We start from the raw sequence: 19,805 nt of genomic DNA on the forward strand, positions 1-19,805 counted from the left end.
AGCCATCGTATTAAGACAGCAGCTCCAAGGCTAGTTGATTCAGCAACTCCAAGCATCAATGGGAAGCCAAGAGCTTTCCGTGTCTGTCCTCTTACTAGGCTGGCCTCTCTCAGGGTTGCAAGCTGGCAGCCACACTGCCAGGTATCACAGCCATACTCAGCCATGGGCAAAGGCAGAAGGGATAACTCTGTTCATCTCTGCTAGAAGCAAAGAAGCCTTCTCCAGAAACCCCTCCCCCAGGCTGCCCATCGCATCTCACTGGCTGAAGTGTGTCATGTGCCCACACCCAAACCAATCACTGACACTGGGAATGGACACAACGACTGGGTGGAACCAATCAGGATGCACCTCCTGGCAGAGGCCCATGCAGGGATAGAATGGGCAGAGGCCTGAATAGAGTCAGAGCTCTGTTAGGAATAATTGAGCAAGGGGATGTTTGCGACAACTCACAACTGGAGAAGGTGTGACAACATGCACAATTATTCTAAAAAATTATTCTCAAACACAGTCATCTGATGACAGTACCACAACTTTTCAGATCCAATAATCAAAACACATACAGTCATAATTATATGTTTAAAAAACATCAGTGCTGGTTTGCTCAGGTGTAATTCAGCAGAGACAAACAGTAAAGCAGCCTCCTGCAGCCTACTGACTGTACATGTTCCACTAACAGACCTTTTGTTTCATATTTTACATGTTTTTAAAATATGCAGCATTAATTATTTACCTACCATTTCTCTCCTAAAATGATTTGAGGCTGATAATCTGCAGATTTAGTATTTTTAAATCCTTGAAATAGTAAACTTTTTTTTTTCCTTTGTGAACTACATGTTCTAACCACTCTCTCCTTTGAGGTGTTTTTCCAGCTCCACAAAGGATAAACTTGTCAAGGCATCTGATCGTTTCTCAGGGCCAGAACAGACTAAAATAACTAACTCATCAAGCCAGGATTTTCACTTTTATGTACTCTTCAGTTATTATTACTATTTTTTTTTTGACATTTTGGAACAAGTCTGTGTTCCATCCAATGTTACTGCTTTGCTCTTTCTTAAGTTTCAAAGTAGCAACATCTGAGACTGGTGTTATTATGTCGAGAAGCTATAAGTACCTCAACAAAGAAAGGAGAACATGCAGTTGGCATGATTTACTCACCGCAAAGCCACTTTAAAAATATAGCTGTTTTTAAAAAAATTTTGCAAGCAAAGAGTGTCAATTAAAAGTTTCTTAAAATGTCAAAGAAAGCACGAGAGGATTAAACAGGCAGGCTGCAAGACTGGAAGTACAAGTGGCATAATATAAAGGCTTGAATGATAAAAGTCAAACTTTTAAAGGCAAAAAAAAAAAAAAGCTTACAAAGTCCTGAGACTCATAGTTGTGCAATGTAAATCAAGCACACCTGAAAGCACAGGTTACCAAGGCCTGCATTTCTGGGTTAACAATATCATATAGGAACGGGATTTTTCTCTGGATGGACGCATGGACAGGAGCACTCGCGCATGCCACTGAGAGGCGTTTTGCCCAATGAGGCCTTTTTGGACTGGGATCACACTTACCTACAGAGCTTTGGCAAGACTCTGTGCTCGCTGCCAGGTCACTCTATGACTCATTCATGAAGTGGAGCGGGGCACCAGGAGCCCTGTAGCTCGTTATCACTGCCAGTGCCAGTGGGCATGAACTTTACATCCTTAGAAGTAAATCTGAGAACACAGCTGTCTCACTTAGTGGGAGGTTGACAGTGTCAGTATAGAATGAGCCCTCCTGCCCATGGAGGTGGCCAAGCGTGTGTAGCCACTGCTGGTGATGCTACAGAGGGGCTGATGTGGGTGACCTTTTGGAGCCCTCCACGTGCTGAGATCCAAGGATTCTCTGACTCAGATCCCAAAACAAGCTCTCAACACACACACACACACACACACACACACACACACACACACACACTCTCTCTCTCTATATATATATACACACATATACGTGTGTAAATATATGTGTGTGTATATATATGTGTGTGAGTATATATATGTGTGTATAGATATATACGTGTATATCTATACACACACGTATATATCTATACACACACGTATATATATACACATATATACACATGCGTATATATATACACACACGTATATATATATACACACACACGTATATATATATACACACATGTATATATATATATACACACACACACACACATATATATATACATATTGCTCCTTTGCACTTATAAAGTGACAGGTAGAGCAAAAATAGAGCTAAGAGCACTGTTACCTACAATTACGACATTTAGCTTTGGAGGAAATCTGAACTGCATGGAGTCCCAGCTCCCTGCCAATAAAGTAGGTAATAAGACTTTTAAGAGGCCAGGTTCAGTGGCTCACTCCTGTAATCCCAGCACTTTGAGGCTGGGGCAGGTGGATCATTTGAGGTCAGGAGTTCGAGACCAGCCTAACCAACATGGTGAAACCCTGTCTCTATTAAAAATGCCAAAAAAAAAAAAAAAATTACCTGAGCGTGGTGGCGGGCACCTGTAGTTCCAGCTCCTTGGGAGGCTGAGGCAGGAGAACTGCTTGAACCCGGGAGGCAGAGGTTGCAGTGAGCCAAAATTGTGCCACTGCACTCCAGCCTGGGTGACAGAGTGGGACTCTATCTCAAAAAAAAAAAAAAAAAAAAAAAAAAAAAAGACCAAAACTCTTAAAAGCTCCAAAGCTTTGATTCAGCTTAGCTAACAGTTGTAATGAAACACACAACTCCAGGTTGATGTAGCTTAATCAGAAATTTGGGAGCAAAAGTGGTTGACCCAAGTAATTTTGAGAATGAAAAGCAATGGGGGTGGCCCTGATCCTTGTTTACACATCAGTTTCCACAAACTGCAGCTAACTGAGCAAGTACTTATTCTGTATTATCATCATAAAATCAAGTTTCTAGAGGGAGTTTCTTACTTAATATGTCTATCAAATAGGGCAAAAAGCTATACTGTATTATTTAGAGGTTTGTTTTTGTAGTTCTCCTTACAAGGAGTTACTGCTTGGGCACGGTTGTGTGTTATGGGAAATTGCAGTGGTGGGAATGTTTGTTGTAGAATGTGAACTCTTGGTTATAGAAAGTTGACTCTACCCACCAACTCTGTGATAATGAACCACGGATTGCCATATCACTGATTGTGATATAATAACTGATAGAATCAGGATGGACATCTATGCTTCCTCTCTTTAAGCCACAGGACAAGTAATCCTAGAGGACACTTGCATTTCAGGGACATACCTGAAAGCCTTGTTTTATAAGACAAATCATTCTAACAGATTAATTTTAAAATCTTGTTTTCCAAGAAGGACTGTCTTCTGTAATCTTCCCATTAGGGAGTCATCAGATCTCTGGTCTTCTAGTGGTTTCCTATAATGCTCCACGGATGTCAACCAAATACTGCCCATTGCCTCCACGGCCCCACCTACCAGTGCAGCCTCACCTCAAGCCCTCACACTATGCCTCTCCCAGACCCAGATATCTCTCAGTCCCACAGAAGAGCCTTGCTCACTGCGGACTCCAGGCCTGGGTCAGCTAGGCAGGTGCCTGGAATGTCAAAAGGGCATCACTCCTGCTCTCCAAGAATGAACCTGAGGTGGAGAAACCTGTTACTCTTGGAGCTGCCTGAGGCAGGGAGGGAGGTAAGACCCCAAGGGGCACGCTGGAGCCAGCACACAAGGCCACTGGACTGCCTTTTTGGGAGGACTCTGGTGAGCTGAGACAGGTAGTGGGTTTGAAGCCAAGGCTGAAGTGCTCAAAAACACAGAGAATGAGACCAGTTACTGCCTGAATAACTGTGTGAGACACATGTATGAGAAACAGCTGGCTGGGCCAGGTCTACCTCCAGACTATGAGGATAAGTGTAAAATGACAGCCGTTTTAAGGCACCAAGTTTGGGAATGATTTGCTATGTGGCAACACTGAGCTCCGTGAGGCTGAGAACTTTGTCAGTCTTGCTCCCTACACATGTATCCCCAGGGCCAAGAACACTGCCTGGTCCAGAGCAGGTGCTTAACCAATATTTGTTGAGAGAGTGAATGAATGTATGAATGAAGAGATTAATGAATGGAGGACTCACTACAGCCAGTAGCAATCCCCCCACCTGCCTCCAGCAGGCACGCTGCCTCTCCTCTGTGCCTCCACTTTCTCACCTTGTTGACTGCTGACCATGCCCTGGATCCCAGCTCAAAGATCACTTTCTCAGAGAGGCTGCCCTTCAACTCACCCGCCTTGTTTAGCACTCTGTCTCACACTCTCAAGTCACCCTGTATTTCTCCTCCATGACACTCCTCAGCACTATCATTATGTAATCAAATGACCATGGTGAAATTCCTGGCTGGCTGGCTGTCTCCTGCAACTGACCCTAAGCCACATGACAGTAGGGATAGTGTCTGTGTGTTTGCAGAGAGCTGACTGACCACCTGTCAGAACATTTCTGAAAACTGGCAACACACAGCCAGTCTCATCTTAGAAAGTGCCAATTCTTAGAGAGCTCTCTTTTAATATTAAGCTGGAATTGACCTCTAACTGCTAGCCTATCCCCCACCAAGCTTTCCAAACCCATTACACCCAGGTCATCCTTGCCACGCAGACCCCAGGTGACCCAAAAGGCTAGGTGTCTTCTCCAGGTTTACTCGGTAAGTCGGGGGAAGAACTAGAGTCTGAAGCCAGCTCTCCTGACTTTCCAGTTCAATGCTATTTCCATCACACCACACTGACTCCTGGATGTTTCCACTGACATTGAATGCTCTGAAACCATCATCATCTCTCTATCCAAACAACAACAGCAAAGCTGTGTACTTTTCATAGCAGAACGCACGGAACAGGTCAAGCTTAACATATAACACAGAGTATACAATATCCATATATAACAAGAGCTCATGGTGATATTTTAGGGACCTCCCTGCCAAATACCTAAGAGATGAGCCCCTGAGCAAATATCTAATTCTGATTTTCATTTGGTTCTTGTCTACTGGACACTCCTTGTGCCAATTCTCTGCAGGAGGTGTTTCTTCTGCTTTTCTTTCTTTTCTATGACTTGTCATTCCCAGGATCTTTGAAGATCAAAGACACAAACTAAAATAAAAAACACTCCAGGTGATCTGCAATAGCTCAAAAGGCCAGCAACCCTGAACAACTGAGCTTTTGGAGAGAATGCAATGAACAGAGAAAACATCCCTGACCTAATATGAAAGGAAAAAAGGACAGAGAACAAGGCATGGCACAATTCTAATCAATATGTATAGTTATGTATATGTTTGGAAAACCAGGATGGAAAGAAATGTACATTTTAAAATGAGCTGGCGGCCAGGTGTGGTGGCTCACGCCTGTAATCATAGCACTTTGGGAGGCTGAGGCGGGTGGATTACCTGAGGTCAGGAGTTCGAGGCCAGCCTGGCCAACATGGCGAGGCTATATTTAGTAGAGACCCCTGTCTCCACTAAAAATACAAAAATTAGCTGGGCATGGTGGTGGGCACCTATAATCTCAGCTACCTGGGAGGCTGAGGCAGGAGAATCACTTGAACCTGCGAGGCAGAGGATGCAGTGAGCCAAGATTGCGCCACTTCACTCCAGCCTGCGTGAAAGTGCAAAACTCTGTCTCAAAAAAAAAAAAAAAAAAAAAAAAAAAAAAGGAGTTAGTGGCATTTCTTACCTTTCAGATTGGCCAAAAAAATTCACCTCTCACCTATCATGAATGTTAGTCTCAGGGGGATGAGTTCTTTCATACACTGCTGGTGGTGAGAGGATTAATTAGAATGGTATCTGTGAAGGGGAAATGGTGGTCTCCACCAGAACAATAAACATGCACATCTTTTGCCCCAAGAATTTGTATTTCAGGTTTCTATCCTACAAAAATGTTACCACCTATGTACAAAGCAGCATTAGGAGTCATTACCAAAATGTGAAAATAACTGAAATGTTCATCCATAGGGAAACAGTTGGAAAATCACAGTTTGCCCAAACAATGGAACACGATTTAGCCTTAAAAAAAGAAAGAAGTGGGCTTAGGTGTGGACAAACCTCCAAGAAATATTGCCAAGTTAAAAACAAAAGACAGAAAACAAAAGTAGCAGCATACTAGATACAGTGTAATCTCACTTAGGTAAAACCAATGCTAGCATATCCCAACATATATACGTAAATTTTTGGAAAACATAAATTTACAGAAAAAGGTCTAGCAGGAGATGGCTGCTGAAATTAACAGTGTCATCTCTATTGTGAAGTAGGAAGAACTTTCCAATATTTACTCATATATTTTAATGCTTTGATTTTATAGTATGTTGGGTGCAAATAACAAAAGGTGAGTAATGACAGAGGAAAAACGTTATATTGTTAAGTCAAAAAGACAAGCTACAATATAGCATGTACAGGCTGGGCTGAATGGCTTGAAGCAGGTGTGGGAGCAAGACTTTTTATTGTACACTTTAGAATTTGAACCTGTGCTATTTTAAAAAATGAATTTAAATAATTGCTATTTGTAAAAGTAACAATTTTTTTTAAAAAGGAAAAACATTAAAAAGAGAAAATATGTCCTAAATATTATGAGTGGTTATACCTGCACTGACAAGTAATCTAAATTTTCTTTAAAAGAAACAAATTACAAGACAGAAGATTGGCTCACTACTCCTTAAGTAAGAGGGAATCCTGGCAGGCTTATTTTCTCACATATATTTCTGCATTTTCTAAATTTTCTTAAGTAAACTTGTATTACTTTTAAAAATCAGAAAAAAAGAGTACTGTAAAACATATTTAAATTATTTTTAAACAATGCAGTTAAGCAGTACCTCACAAGGCAGGCACATGATAAATTATAGAGACCAGTGGTTTCCAAACAGTATCCTCTTTCAAAACTCATCACAACATGGAATCTGATGTGGAATTCAGGTAGCAGTGGAGGTGCTTAGGTGGACTGGGAGGGGCCTCATGCCCCACTTAGCAGCAGCCCCATCCACCTGCAGAACCCAGGGTTCCGAGAACATCCTTAGGAAATGCACTGTACAGACAGACAAAGGCTACAGGCACCTGAGGGGTGGGGGACTCTTTGTGCTGGGGTGATCAGCGAGAGGGCTACATGAAAGAGGCAGAAACTGTGCTAAACTAAAAGGCAGTGAGGATGTCAGTAGGCGTGCCTGATGTGAGGATAAATGGTACAGAGGCAGGCTGCAAAGCCCACCCCTATGCCACCGTACTGTGGATGACAGGCCTTATGCAGTGACTCATCAGTGAACAGGGTGGAGGAGGGCTAGAGCCAGACTAGGTTCCTGTAGGAGTAGGGAGCCACTGAAAGTTTCTCAGCATACGCCTGACCGGATGAAGGTGGTATTCTTGAAATGTCACTCTCAAGCTGCTGATAGATACAGGCTGCATATCACCCCACCTCTGAGTTACATCATGGCGCTGGCAGCAGGAAGACACCCTCCAACCCCCTGGGTCCTTGTGGCTCTATCATCATACAACTGGTGGGTTTTGCCAAGATTGTGCTGTGTTCAGTAGACCAGGCCAGGCAGGCTCCTGCCCTCCTACACTGCTATCATAGAAGTAGCCCTCATTCCAGGGGCAGTAGGGTTGGGGTCCCCAAGTCACAGCTCATGGTCCCTCCCTGGCACTGAGACCGGGGCTTTTACTCCACCACCTAACAGCTCAGGCAAGGTATTTAATCTCTCTGAGCTGCAGTGTCCTCACCTGCAAATAGTAATTCATTCATTCATTCAGATATTTACTGAGTATCTGCTCTATGCCAAGGATAGTTATAGAAGCTGGGGATTCGAAGTGACTAAACCAGCCCCAAATTCCTGCCCTCATGGAGCTTCTATTCTAGTGGAGTGTAATATTGCTGCCTGCCTCAGGGGGCATGGAGGGGATTAGATGAGATCCATCCTGGAAAACATAAGACAGTCATGATTTGCTTCTCATTATTATTTGCATTCCCTGCAGCACTTGGACCAAGAAGGCACCCAAAAAACAGCATCAAACTATTCAGTCTCTGTCTACGAATACAGACTAACCCACCTTGAGGCAAAGTGCAGTTCATTCAGCCCTTGGCTTAGACTAGCATGATGGTTCATCTCTCTGTACCCCAACCCCCAGCACTGTCTCCAGTCCACCTTAATAAACAGGGCTGGGAGGGAGAACGAAGGAAACTACCCTTGGAACCATTCATCACAATCGAGGCAGCTGACAGCTTTGCTAAACCCTGGCTCAGCCCTCATTTCCTTAGGGAAAGAAAGCACCGTTATCAGAATGCTTACCTTCTCAGGCAGTGCTGAAAGTTCCTTTTTCGGGCCAGGGTGTCCTGCGTTATATGGGACATGAACACCTGATGGACTGCACGCCAGCCTCCAGCGGGCCCCCTGGAGAGGACCCAGCCCCTCTAATTAGGCCAGTCTGTGGCAAGGTGAGCCCTCATTTGGTGGATTTTAGGGTTGAGCGTTCATTTCAATGTGTCCCTGAGGGCATGTATGAGCCTGGGGCGGGGGTGAGTAACAAGCACAACCAGTACAGATTCCAAGTGAATGGCCAGAAGCATTGGGATCAGTCCAAGGGAGAAAAAAACTATAAGCCAACTTTAGAACCTCATCTTCAGGGCTCCAAGAAAGTGCTCCATCAAAAATCTCCCTGGCAAGTATCTTGATATGTAATGACAGCTTCAGCTTTCCACCAACTACATGCTGGAGTTCTGGTGCCAGCCTCTATTTTTATAGCCTGAGTAATGCCCGGGCAAAGGACCAGTCAAGAATCAGACACAGAGGGACGGGGCACAAGAGGTGATGGCACAAGTGATGGGGCCCCTCTCCTAATCAGCCTCCAGCAGCAGACCCTTTAGAGCAGAGTCTGGGACAGCAGCCAAGCCCTCCTCAGATTCTGGCCCAAACTCCTCTGCAGACTCATCCCCCTCACAGCCAGCCCACGAGTTCCAAGGGGGCTGGTCCTTTTCTGCCTGCAAGACCCTGTAAGGCCAGGCCCCATGGCACAGCAGTGTTGGACGGGTGAATGGCCACACCATCCCGCCCGACTCTGGCACAGTCGACTTGCTGTTCCCCCTTTTCATAACTCAATGTCTGTGCACATTCCACTCTCTTGGCCCAGATGCCTTCTTGACCTGGTTAACTCCTGCTTATCCTTAAACTCAGCTTAAGCACCACCTTCCCCTGGAAGCCTTCCCTGACCCCAAGACTGGGTGACATCCTCCAATACTGGGCAACCACAGCCCTCAGAGCCTACCCCTCCCACTCTACTCATGAACACGACAGACTCGTGTCAGCTTCCTTGCCCGCCTTCCGCAGGGCTGGGTGGACAGACAGCAGAGCAAGCAGCAGGTGCTCAACAGGTATGTAGGGGAAGGGAAGGAGGGTGGGAAAAAGGAAGGGTGAGCACCAGGAAGAATGCTGTGGATGGAATAGCCCCATCACAGAAACCTACAACAAACCAAACAAGAATAAAGCACTACCCCAGTATATCAATATATCACTCATCAATTATTACTGAGGAAAACTAGCAGGAAGCAGTGGGAAAACACTTTTTAATGAATTAGAGGGGAATCAGGTCATTCTCTGCTGTGTCCTCTCCTCCCCTCCAGATGTGGGCTGGGGCGGAGGCTGGAGAGGAAGAGAAGCTTTGGAAGGTTGAGTGGGCAGGGGCACTTGAAAAAAAGGAGCTCTCATTGGTTCCTCTGGCCTTGGGGGACCGAAGACCATTTCCTCTGGGGTAACCTCCAACTGCTGATGTGAATCAACTAGGACACATTCCCACAAAGCTGTTAAGAACATGCCCTGTGTCAAGACAGGGGGATAATGAGGGCCTCCCACTGTCCTACTGAGTCATCTGGCCCAGTTCCCAAAGGTAGGAACAGAAGTAGAGATTTAGAACAGATGATGTCCTAGGAATGAAGACGACTTTTGGCTGCAGCCTTCTTAGCACAGCATTTCCTTCTAAAGAAAACACCCCCACTTGCCCCTCAATATCTACTCATTCTTTCTTGTTAAGAGAATCCTGATTTTTGGGGGGAGGAGGGGGCAGACAGTGTAGCAGAGACTGCCAGCTAATTGTGATACCCATCTCCTCTCCCTCCTGGGCATGTGGCTGGACCACGTTTCCTCCCCTTGGAAGGTATGCTCACGCGACTGAGCCCTGGCCAGTGGAATGTCAGGGCCAGTAGTTCAGCACCTCTGAGACTGGCTCACAAAATCCTCCCACACACCATCCTCCATGTTCCTCCCTCTTCAGCTGAGTGAGGCAAACCAGCATGGCAGCCTTGAGAGCCTGAGTCCCTGAATCTCCTCTTGGAGGAAAGCCCCATGCAGAAACAGCCATTTTGGACTGTGTGTGAGTGAAAAGTGAATGCCTACCATATTTGAACCATTAAACATACTTGGTTTGTTTAAGCAGTGAGCCTTCCTCAGTGTGCCCCGCTACACGCTCACATGGCCCATTTAACTGAGGGCAACCCATGTGATCCAGTTCTGGCCATGAAATGTCAGGGGAAGTCTGGTTTGCTGGTGTTTTTTGCCATCATGAAGGAAAGGCCAAGAGAGTAACACAAGTGTCAGTACAGACGGATGTCAGCTGCTGAAACCAACACCAGCAATCATCTATCTTCACGCATTTTGTTACATGAGAAAAACAAACCCCTATTTGCTGAAGCCACTAAGCCAGGGCTTTCTGCTACTTTCAGCCAGACACATTCATAACCACTCATCATTCATTCACCTAACTTTTATTGAGGCCTGTTTCACGCCAGTCCTTGTGCTAAAGGCCAAAGCTTTAGAGATGAGCTGGGTATGGTCCCTGCTTTCTAGGGGCTCCCTATCAAGCTGGAAGACAGGCCCATGAGCAGACAACCAGAATACACGGGGAACGGATGCTGTGGTGGCACGTGATGATGTCCCAGGAGAGTGTGAGCATTGGGCATTGGGCAGTGGGCCGGCACTGAGGTGAGGCGTTCCCAACTCCCCTTCTGGCATTCGGCACACAGAGTAAATAAACACTTCTCAAACTAAAAAGCAAGTAAAAAGAACTTGGCGATCCTCAGCCAAGCCAACTGTGATTACTTAGTGTAAGTAGAGTCGTTAAACACCATCAATTAATGCAGCTGTTTCAAGATAATCAGCAGTCATTAGAGCAAGATGCACAAGAGGAGAAAAAAAATCATATGCTGCTAACTTAGCAATGCTAGAAATTATGTGAACCGAGGATGAGACAGGCTTGCTTAGATCTTCCTGCCTGCTGATGTTAGCCACCTCCCAAAATAACTTTCTTTCTCAAAGAAGACAGTGATTTTTCACTTTGAAGACAGAGCCAAAAAAATCAACCATCCATGCCATGACCTTTGGCCATAAATGCCCAAGCTTTGATTTTTCAGGTCTGTGTTTCCATTAGGGACTGCAACGGAGACAGACACACTGGCGACAAAAGAGGTTCCAGTCTGGGAAATCAAGAGACGATCATGACCAGAGAAGTCAGAGCACCTGGGGAGCCATTTGTAAAACAGAGAAAGGGTTTTCCCCCTTTTACCTTAATTCTCCCTATATACAAAAGGTTGGCATTATTTGCTGTTTGTTTTACAAGTGTGGGGCAAGTTTTTTTTTTTTTTAAGACAAAACTTAATTTAAAATTTCCAGGACATAGGTCTACCCTTGAACAACACGGATTTGAACTGAGCAGGTCGACTTACATGTAGGTTCTCTTTCGCCTCTGCCACCCCTGAGACAGCAAGACCAACCCCTCCTCTTCCTCCTTCTCAGCCTACTCAATGTGAAGACAATGAGGATGAAACCTTTATGATGATCCACTTCCACTTAATGAATAGGAAATGTTTTCTCTTCCTTATGATTTTCTTAATAACATTTTCTTTTCTCTAGCTTATTGTGAGAATACAGCATATAATACATACAACATACAAAATATGTGTTAACTGACTACATTATCAGTAAGGCTTCTGGCTAACAGTAGGCTATGTATAGTTACGATGTTGGGGATTTAATATACTTGGATTTTCCTGTGGGGGGCCATGGTGGGGGGAATCAGTGCTCCTAACCCCTGAATTGTTCAAGGGTCAACCGTAGTTTAAAGTAAATAAAAATAAGCTGGTTGCCACTAAGATAACTGATGACTGGTTTTCCAGTCTGACTGCTGACTTATCGGTATGAAGTATTCCAGTGTATGTTGAGTACAAGCTGGGCTAATCACACTCAAACGAGGCAGAGAAGCACTCGAGTTCCTGAAGCAGCAATCACAGAAGGATTTTCTGGTCGACAGCCCATTGCTGGAGGCTGTGCCAGCTCCGTGATGGCAGGTGCTAGTCGGGCAGGCTGCCATGCTGGAGCCTCTCTGTAGGATGCACAGAGCAAGCAAAGCGAGGTCTGAGGAGGAAGGTCCTCTCTTTCCAGCACCAGTTAGGAAACCCATGCCCGTCAACATAGTTTCTTTGGGTCAAGAAGTTTCTAGCTATGGCAGACACAGGAAATATGGTGTTCTGGCTTCCTGCCTCTGGCTAGTCCCCTACCTGCTCTCAGGAGCAGCTGTGCCATTTCTTGCTCAGAGAACTGGGTCTCTGATAGTACCAAAGGTTTCTGGGGCTGCTGAAGAGCCAGTCCAGTCCAAAATAGTAGCCAGGGCAGCACTCTGTCAACCAGGACCAAAAATAGTATTGACAAAACCAGGTGACTAAACAAATCTAGGATCTCTTATCACACTTCCCACTAACAACCTGTGGCCAAGAGTGACAGTTAAAACAACCAGCATGTGTCAGACACAGATGAGTCAAAATGAGTGCTGTTTCAAAGAGCTGGCAAGGTCACCACCCCATGGTCAGCCCCTTCACAGCCTCTCATGGCTATAAGTGAGCGAGTGCCTGGAAATCGATCTGCACTGCCATTCATGTCCTTCACCACAAACTGAAGTATAATGTCCTCTGTTCCATGAGGACAGAGACCATCATCCTGTATCCATCATCTCAGTGCAGTTGGTTGGCGCCTAAAAGGTAATTTTAAGAAACAAATGAATAGGAATAGCAGCTAACATTTTTAAAGCACGTACCATGTGGTAGGTGCTTTTCTAAGCCCTCATCATGTATTATTACATTTCAGTTTCACAACAGTACCATGAAGTAGGTATTATTATCACCACCCAAATTTTACAAATAAGGAAACTGGCACAGAAAAGTAACTTGCTCAAGGGTACATTGCTAGTAATGGTAGATCCAGGGTTTAAAGTCAGTTTGGCCTCTGAATGTACACACTCAATCACTGCACTGTGCTGAATACACAACCAACTCAGGTACTCTAGTATTAGGAAGTCATCAACAGAGAACCTCTGACATCCACAAAACTTGAGAAGTCCTTTCAGGTTTCTAGGTACTACATACACAGTTTTTGTTTGTTTGTTTGACTTGCAGAAAGTTTTAGAGAAAACCAATGCCTACTTTTATCCCCAAGAATAGGACCATCTACAATTTTCAAAAAACTATGTAACCACATTCGGTTATCAAACAACGTGGGCAAGAACATCTAGGTTTAGTATTTAGTACATCTAAATACATTTAGTACATCTAAATCTACTAGAAATACATCTAGTATTTCTAGTAGAAATACTAGAAATAGTATTTCTCTGCTTATGAGATCTGAATTCTAGAGGAAGCCTTTTAACCATCCCAAGGTCCCATCTCCCCATCTCTAAGCAGATCGCAGGCTTATTGAATCAAATAAAATCATAGACAAAGTTGCTTTTTTATATAGTAAGGTACTGTATAAACATAATGCATGATCCTAATAATATAACTTGCATAAAAAATTATATACTTATTAATCTATACTTGCCAAACTTTCTATACTTTCAAAGTAGTTCATAGTTATATCTCTGCATGTTTTAATATTTAAGCTTAATAGTTTATTTCTGTAAGTCCCTCCATTATTATTTCTAAGCTTCCAAAAATTTGTTCTACAACTTTACTAACTTTACGGTAATCCAACTGCCACTTTCATTTTAGAAGCATAAAGCCTTAACAAGACAGTAAATGTTTAATTCTAACTAGATTCTCCTATGTCTGCAGAGAACAAACTTAGCAAGTAAGAGCTTCATCTTATTTTACAGTTAAAAGCTCAAAATGATACTGCTGTATCTCTGAAGGCCTGAAGGATGGTGTTGGATCCAAGAATGAGGTAAGCCTAGGAAAGCAAGCTGCGGTTTTGTTGGTTGGAAAGACACATGTCTCTGAATAATTGAGGGGTGGGACAAATAGTATTCAAAATGATTTGTAATTTTAATGTAAATGATGGCTGTAACCACAAACAGAAGTGGAGGAGGAAAGGGGAGAGAGTGGGGGTATCAAAACCAGGTGCAATAATTTTCATCTTAATATGCTTTTTAATCAATATGCTATTGATTACAGCTCTTTCTAAGGAAGCTGGTCACACCCAGGGGCATAAGGGGTGGTGAGCAGGTGACAAAAGGATGCCCTGTAAACTGAAACATGAATGTATAAATTGCGGAAATGATTCTGCAAATACAGAGAATTTTAAAGTTACTACAGTCTCTACTACTAGATGTCTGAGTTCCCCCAAACTCTCCTCCACCCTAGAGTACGCAGCTCAGAGGCAGCTCCACTGATGGAGGGAGGGGCAGGCTCATGCACAGATGACTGTGGGCCAAGGGGATGAGGTAAAGGCTGCCTCCTGACTGCAGGAACTACTCCCCAAGCCGCCATCCAGTTCTTCTTCCATGCCTTTTTAATCATTAACTTCTTCCACACTCCTGAGATGGTTCCTGCCATCACTGCAGACTGAACTTTTTCCAAAAGCCAGTGGCTTCCCCAGCCAAAGTCCAAAAAGGGTCAGAGAAGCCTGCTGGTTTTGAGGGTGGAGGATAAACAGGCCAGAGTCTGTGGCTCAGTTAGGTGTTAGTTGGCCAGGGCCCTCCTGCCTTTTGGACTCAGAGCGGACCCTGAAATTCATTCTGGGTTCACGGGTGCCTCCTCGTGGCTGCCGTGCAGCATCTCCAGGTTGAGAGGCTCCAATGGGCCCTCGTTTACCTGCAAAGCTGTGCAGCAGGTTCAAAAAGAGTCCCTGGGAGACGCTTCTATCAAAAGGCCCACCATCCTACTAGAAAGCTGCTCCCTCTTCTTCACCTCCTAAATACAGGTGCACAGACCTTCCAAGCCACTGCTCCTTTTGTCACTTACCTAGACTCTCCCCTCAGCACCTCAGGTGAGATGAAGTGACAATGGCTGCAATCTGAAGTGTCCGGGGGGGCTCTCCAAGTGGCACCCTGTCTCCCTGGGAGCTTCCTCCATTGTAAAATGGGGGATGTCAAAGGGGACTGGGGCTACAGCTCAGGGCCTGTAAATTAAGCCATGGTAAAGTGGCTTCCCCGGCCAAACCCCAGATCAATCTTGCTCAAGCCATTATTTCCAAAAGGGCACACACCTCATTCAAAAACTTCAAACAGCTCAGTGCTCTCCTGCCGTGCTGAGCCCAAGTCTCCGCTGGCTTTCAAGGCCTTCTCAAAACCAGAATGATGGGCCCAGCAAATGGATTTCAGATTCCCATGGGGCCATTTTTCCCATCTCAGTGACTTTGCTCCTAACTGGTAACCCCTACACTGGAATGTGGGCACACTTCCTTATCCACCAGCCAGGAACCTTGTCCAGGGACAGGTTCTGGGGCTGAAATCTCCCCTTATGAATTTTCAGGACCTTGAACATTCTCCCATCCTTTCTCCCACCCACCTCTAGATAGCAGTATGTCTCTTTCTCCCTCTCCTCCCTTTCTTTCACTCACAGACTGCAGGCATTAATTAAACCTCTTCTGGAAAACAGATTTTCACCAGCTGCAGGAATTCTGAGCCAGACCTGAAGACAGAGACAATCTGGGTAAGAAAGATAAGTTTGTGACAGCCAGGGGCAGTGCAGGCTCCCACAGTCAAGTGGCAGTCTCAATTTTAGCCCTTTCCAGTTCCCCCCCAAAAAGGGGGACATGAGGTGTTCCCACCCCCTCAGCATTTGGCTGTACTGCCTGGGGGTGGCCTTTGACAGAGGCACAAGAGCTGAACCTTGCCCCATCTGCCAGTGGGTTATAGCCACCTCCAAGAGACAAAAGCACTGGCCCAAAACACCAACCTCCCTCCCACCAATAGAGCTGCAAGCCACAGTGCCAGAAATGTGCAAGAAGAGGCACTCCCAGCCCGCCACAGGAAGCAACACCCACTGGAGTGGGGATGGTGCAATCTGAAGCGGCCAGTGGGGCTCTGCAAGTGGTACCCTGTCTCCCTGGGAGCTTCCTCCATCAGTGAGCAGGGATAGGAAATGTTAAAGGGGACTGGGGCTACAGCTCTGGGCACTATAGGTTAAGCTATGGTGGACTCAACCCTCAGCAGACAAACTTAGTAGCTCCCAAGGGCGCCCACCACTACCTACCCCAATTCTTGAATGAAGACAACTGATTTTCTTCATGGAAATCTTGGAGTCCCCACTGAGGTTAACGACCCACCATCAGAGCCTGATCTGTAGACTGCACTCCCTGCCCCAAACACACACAAAGAGTTTGTCTCTGGTGATATGACACATTAAAAAAAAACAAACTGTTGAATTTAAGGGTAACATTTTGAACAGTGTAGCAAAGTGTAGAAAACATTGGTTGTGAACTCAGACTAATTCACTGGGGCATCCATTTTTTTCCCTCACGAACACTGAGTACCCCTATGTGGTAGACAGGGGGGACCAGGCAGGGACCTGGGGCCACAGAGATGGTTCCTTCCACCCATCCCTGAAGATGCTCCTGCACAGTGGGGCATCTGACAGCGACTCATCACAGAGCGGTGTAGGGAGGGCCAAGGAGAAGCCCACGGGAATTTCTGGACAGAGAGACCCCACTGAGCCCCAGTGTGTCCTTGGGCTGCTTATCTAATCAATAGTGAAGTAATATTGAGCTAATTACTATTCAAGCTGATCAACAGAAAAAAGTTACAGATACTGCAGTTCCACAAACACTCGGAGTGCTGTGCGCCAAAGGCCAGGTGGCCCACGCTGTTCCTGGTGCCCAAACGCAGCCTCCCAAGGTATCAGTGAGGATGGGCTGGCCAGGAGCCAATCCCTAATAGAGAAGTTCCCCCTACACATCCTTTCTTTGAGATAAGCAACTAATTTAATCCAAGAATTAATGAAAGCCAGGAGAAGGGATGGGGCAGATTCATACACTGGCTTTCAGGCTGTCCCGTGCATCTCCACCTCTCTCCGGCGACCACAGGGTTTTTTTTTTTTTCTTTGACGGAGTTTTGCTCTTTTTGCCCAAGCTGGAGTGCAATGGCACAATCTCGGCTCACTGCAACCTCCGCCTCCCAGGTTCAAGCGATTCTCCTGTCTCAGCCTCCCGAGTAGCTGGGATTGCAGGTATGCGCCACCACACCCGGCTAATTTTGTATTTTTAGGAGAGATGGGGTTTTTATGTTTTTATGTTGGTCAGGCTAGTCTCGAACTCCCGACCTCTGGTGATCCGCCCGCCTCGGCCTCCCAAAGTGCTGGTATTACAGGAGTGAGCCACTGCGCCCGGGGCCTTTTGATCCATCTGCTATAAATCCCCTTCTCACAGATGTCCCGATTGGGCACCAACACCTCTGAGGAGGGTAAGTTACTGCCAAGCCCGACCGCAGTCGCGTCCCGTTTGAAAGGGTGGGCTCCGCACTGCCAGCTCCACACCCACGGGCCTTCTGGAAATATCAACAAACGGCCCCATTTGTGGAGCACTCTCCGATCCCCCATCCACCCTCCTACACTTCCCCATTCACAGCTCGATCTGATTCCACATCTCTCCTGATTTTACTTGTTGAATGCTTACAAAGGATCCTTGCCTTCCCACAAAGACACTGGCTAGCCAGGCGGTGATAACCTCACTCACCACAGAGCCCCCTCGCAATCGCTGAACTCACAGCCGAAGCGGGAAAATATGGCTCCACGTCCTGCACCGCGAATCCTTTACCATCCACAGGTACAATTTAAAAGGCAGCTGCGGCTGCAAAGCAGGCAACCTACCCTAAGCAAATCCATTCTCTCTCTCTCTCTCTCTCTCTCTCTCTCTGTGTGTGTGTGTGTGTGTGTGTGTGTGTGTGTGTGTGTGTGTGACAAACCCAGCTTATTTAAAAGATCAGGACATATGCAAGTTCACCAGCAAAAGCAACGTCGTGGGTCTACACCACACGTTCCTAACCTGCGCATCCAGGAATGTTAACCTGCGCTCGGGCGGCCCCGCGGCCAGGCCCGGGACGCCCGGAGGCGTCAGGCTGCAGGTGGCTGCCAAGAGGAGCCAGCCCCGTCTCCGGGAAAGGCCACGAAGTTGCGGCCGCCTGCTTACCTGGAGACTAGCTGGCTCAGGACCGCCCGGGAAGGGGGATCCCGGGAGCTTGAATCTCGGCTGGAATCCGGTGGCGGGAGCGCGGGGGCCGTGCGGGAGAGGGCTGGAGGGGCGGGGGCGAGGTGGAGGCGAGCTCCGCGGGAGAATGCGGGGCTGCAGGGGGCTTGGAGACAGAGCCGGGGGTTCGCAGGGGACGTGAGACGGCGCCAGCGCTGGGAGAGGGGGGCTACTGGGCGGGCGCCGGGGCTGGGACACCGGGCGCATGGGGGGAGTGGCAGGAAAGAGGGCGCAAGTCCTAGGCTCTGGTGTGAGCGCGGGGATAAAGGAGGAGGCTTAGTCGCGGGATACGGACCCGACGCTTCGAAGCGCCCCCAGCCTTCCCGCCCCTCTCCCACTGGCGAGTTAGGGGGACCTCCTCAGTCTCCCAACCTCGGACCCTGGACGCCCACTCGCCTAGAGCCTCTGCGCGGCTCAGCCCCAACGGCAACCGCCCCGGCCCAGGCCCGCGCCGCACTCACCGCCCATGGTCCCAGGCCGGCCCCAGCTCCGCCGCTGCGCGCCCGGCTCGGCGCTCGCCGCCAGCTCCTCCCGGGGCGAGGGGAGGCGAGGGCGGCGCGCACCCGCCACCGGGCAGCTCGCGGGGCCCGGCAGCGCCCCCTGCCGACTCCGCCGCGCCCCGGCTCAGTTCTGCCAGCCCAGCACCAGGAGCCCTGGAGCTCCGCCCCGGAGGCGGTGTTGCGGTGCAGCTGGGCGGGGGCGACCGCGCGGGGTTGCTGAGAGGACGCTGCCTCTGGAAGGCCCAGCGCAGCCCCGAGAGACTGGTCAGTCTGCAGAGCCCTCGGCGTGCAAAGCCACGGGCACGGACACGCCGAGCGCGCAGGGACCACGACCACAGACACGCAGGGCTCCCGCGTGCCTCACAACTCCTGACCTGCGATCAGGGACTGCGCGGAGGCGCGCCAAGGCCCAGGAACACAGCCCTGGCCGGCCCGGGCCCTAGTGTGGGTGCTTTGGGGCCATGTGCCTGCCCCGGCGCCGCTGATCCTATCGCCCGGTGGGCGCGCGCGTCTGGGGTCCGCCTGCTGCCACGTAGACCCAAACTGTCACCCCCCACCCCCCACCCCCACCCCTTTCGGCCTATCCCACACTCCTCTTCCGGCTCAGAACACATCCGGCCTTGTGTTGCTCTAGTCCTCGCTGCTGCTCCGTCTCCAACGGCCTGCAGGGACCCGGGGAGGTCGTGGCCCCGCGCAGTCGCCCTTCCCACCTGCTCCCGGCCCGCTGCTTCCTTGGAGCCGCTGCTGAAGAGCCTCAGAGCACTTGAGGGCTGCCTGTAACGCTCCGTTAGACATCTGATAGGCGAACGGTTGTATTTGGTTTGATCAGTATTTGTGGGTCATTTATTGCAAATGTCAGGTTCCAGCTGGTGGAGATTCCC

At 47.7% G+C, this 19,805-nt stretch overlaps 1 protein-coding gene across 4 annotated transcripts in view; it reads right to left on the reverse strand.

The window, feature by feature from the left end:
* Positions 1-19,425, reverse strand: part of PXYLP1 (2-phosphoxylose phosphatase 1) — a 63,869-nt gene extending 44,444 nt beyond the window's left edge. For 2 of the 4 annotated variants that reach the window (XM_058433633.1, XM_058433636.1), the window contains exon 1: positions 19,299-19,425. The gene's annotated coding sequence lies outside the window, so the exon portion shown is untranslated. Of the gene's footprint in view, positions 1-18,367; positions 18,441-18,885; positions 18,973-19,298 lie in introns of those variants that run through there. The other 2 variants (XM_032144221.2, XM_058433634.1) reach the window with 2 other exon arrangements.
* Positions 19,426-19,805: the final 380 nt, after the last annotated feature.

The sequence above is a fragment of the Hylobates moloch genome, unplaced genomic scaffold, assembly GCF_009828535.3.
Source record: "Hylobates moloch isolate HMO894 unplaced genomic scaffold, HMol_V3 SCAFFOLD_22, whole genome shotgun sequence".
NCBI lineage: Eukaryota > Metazoa > Chordata > Mammalia > Primates > Hylobatidae > Hylobates > Hylobates moloch.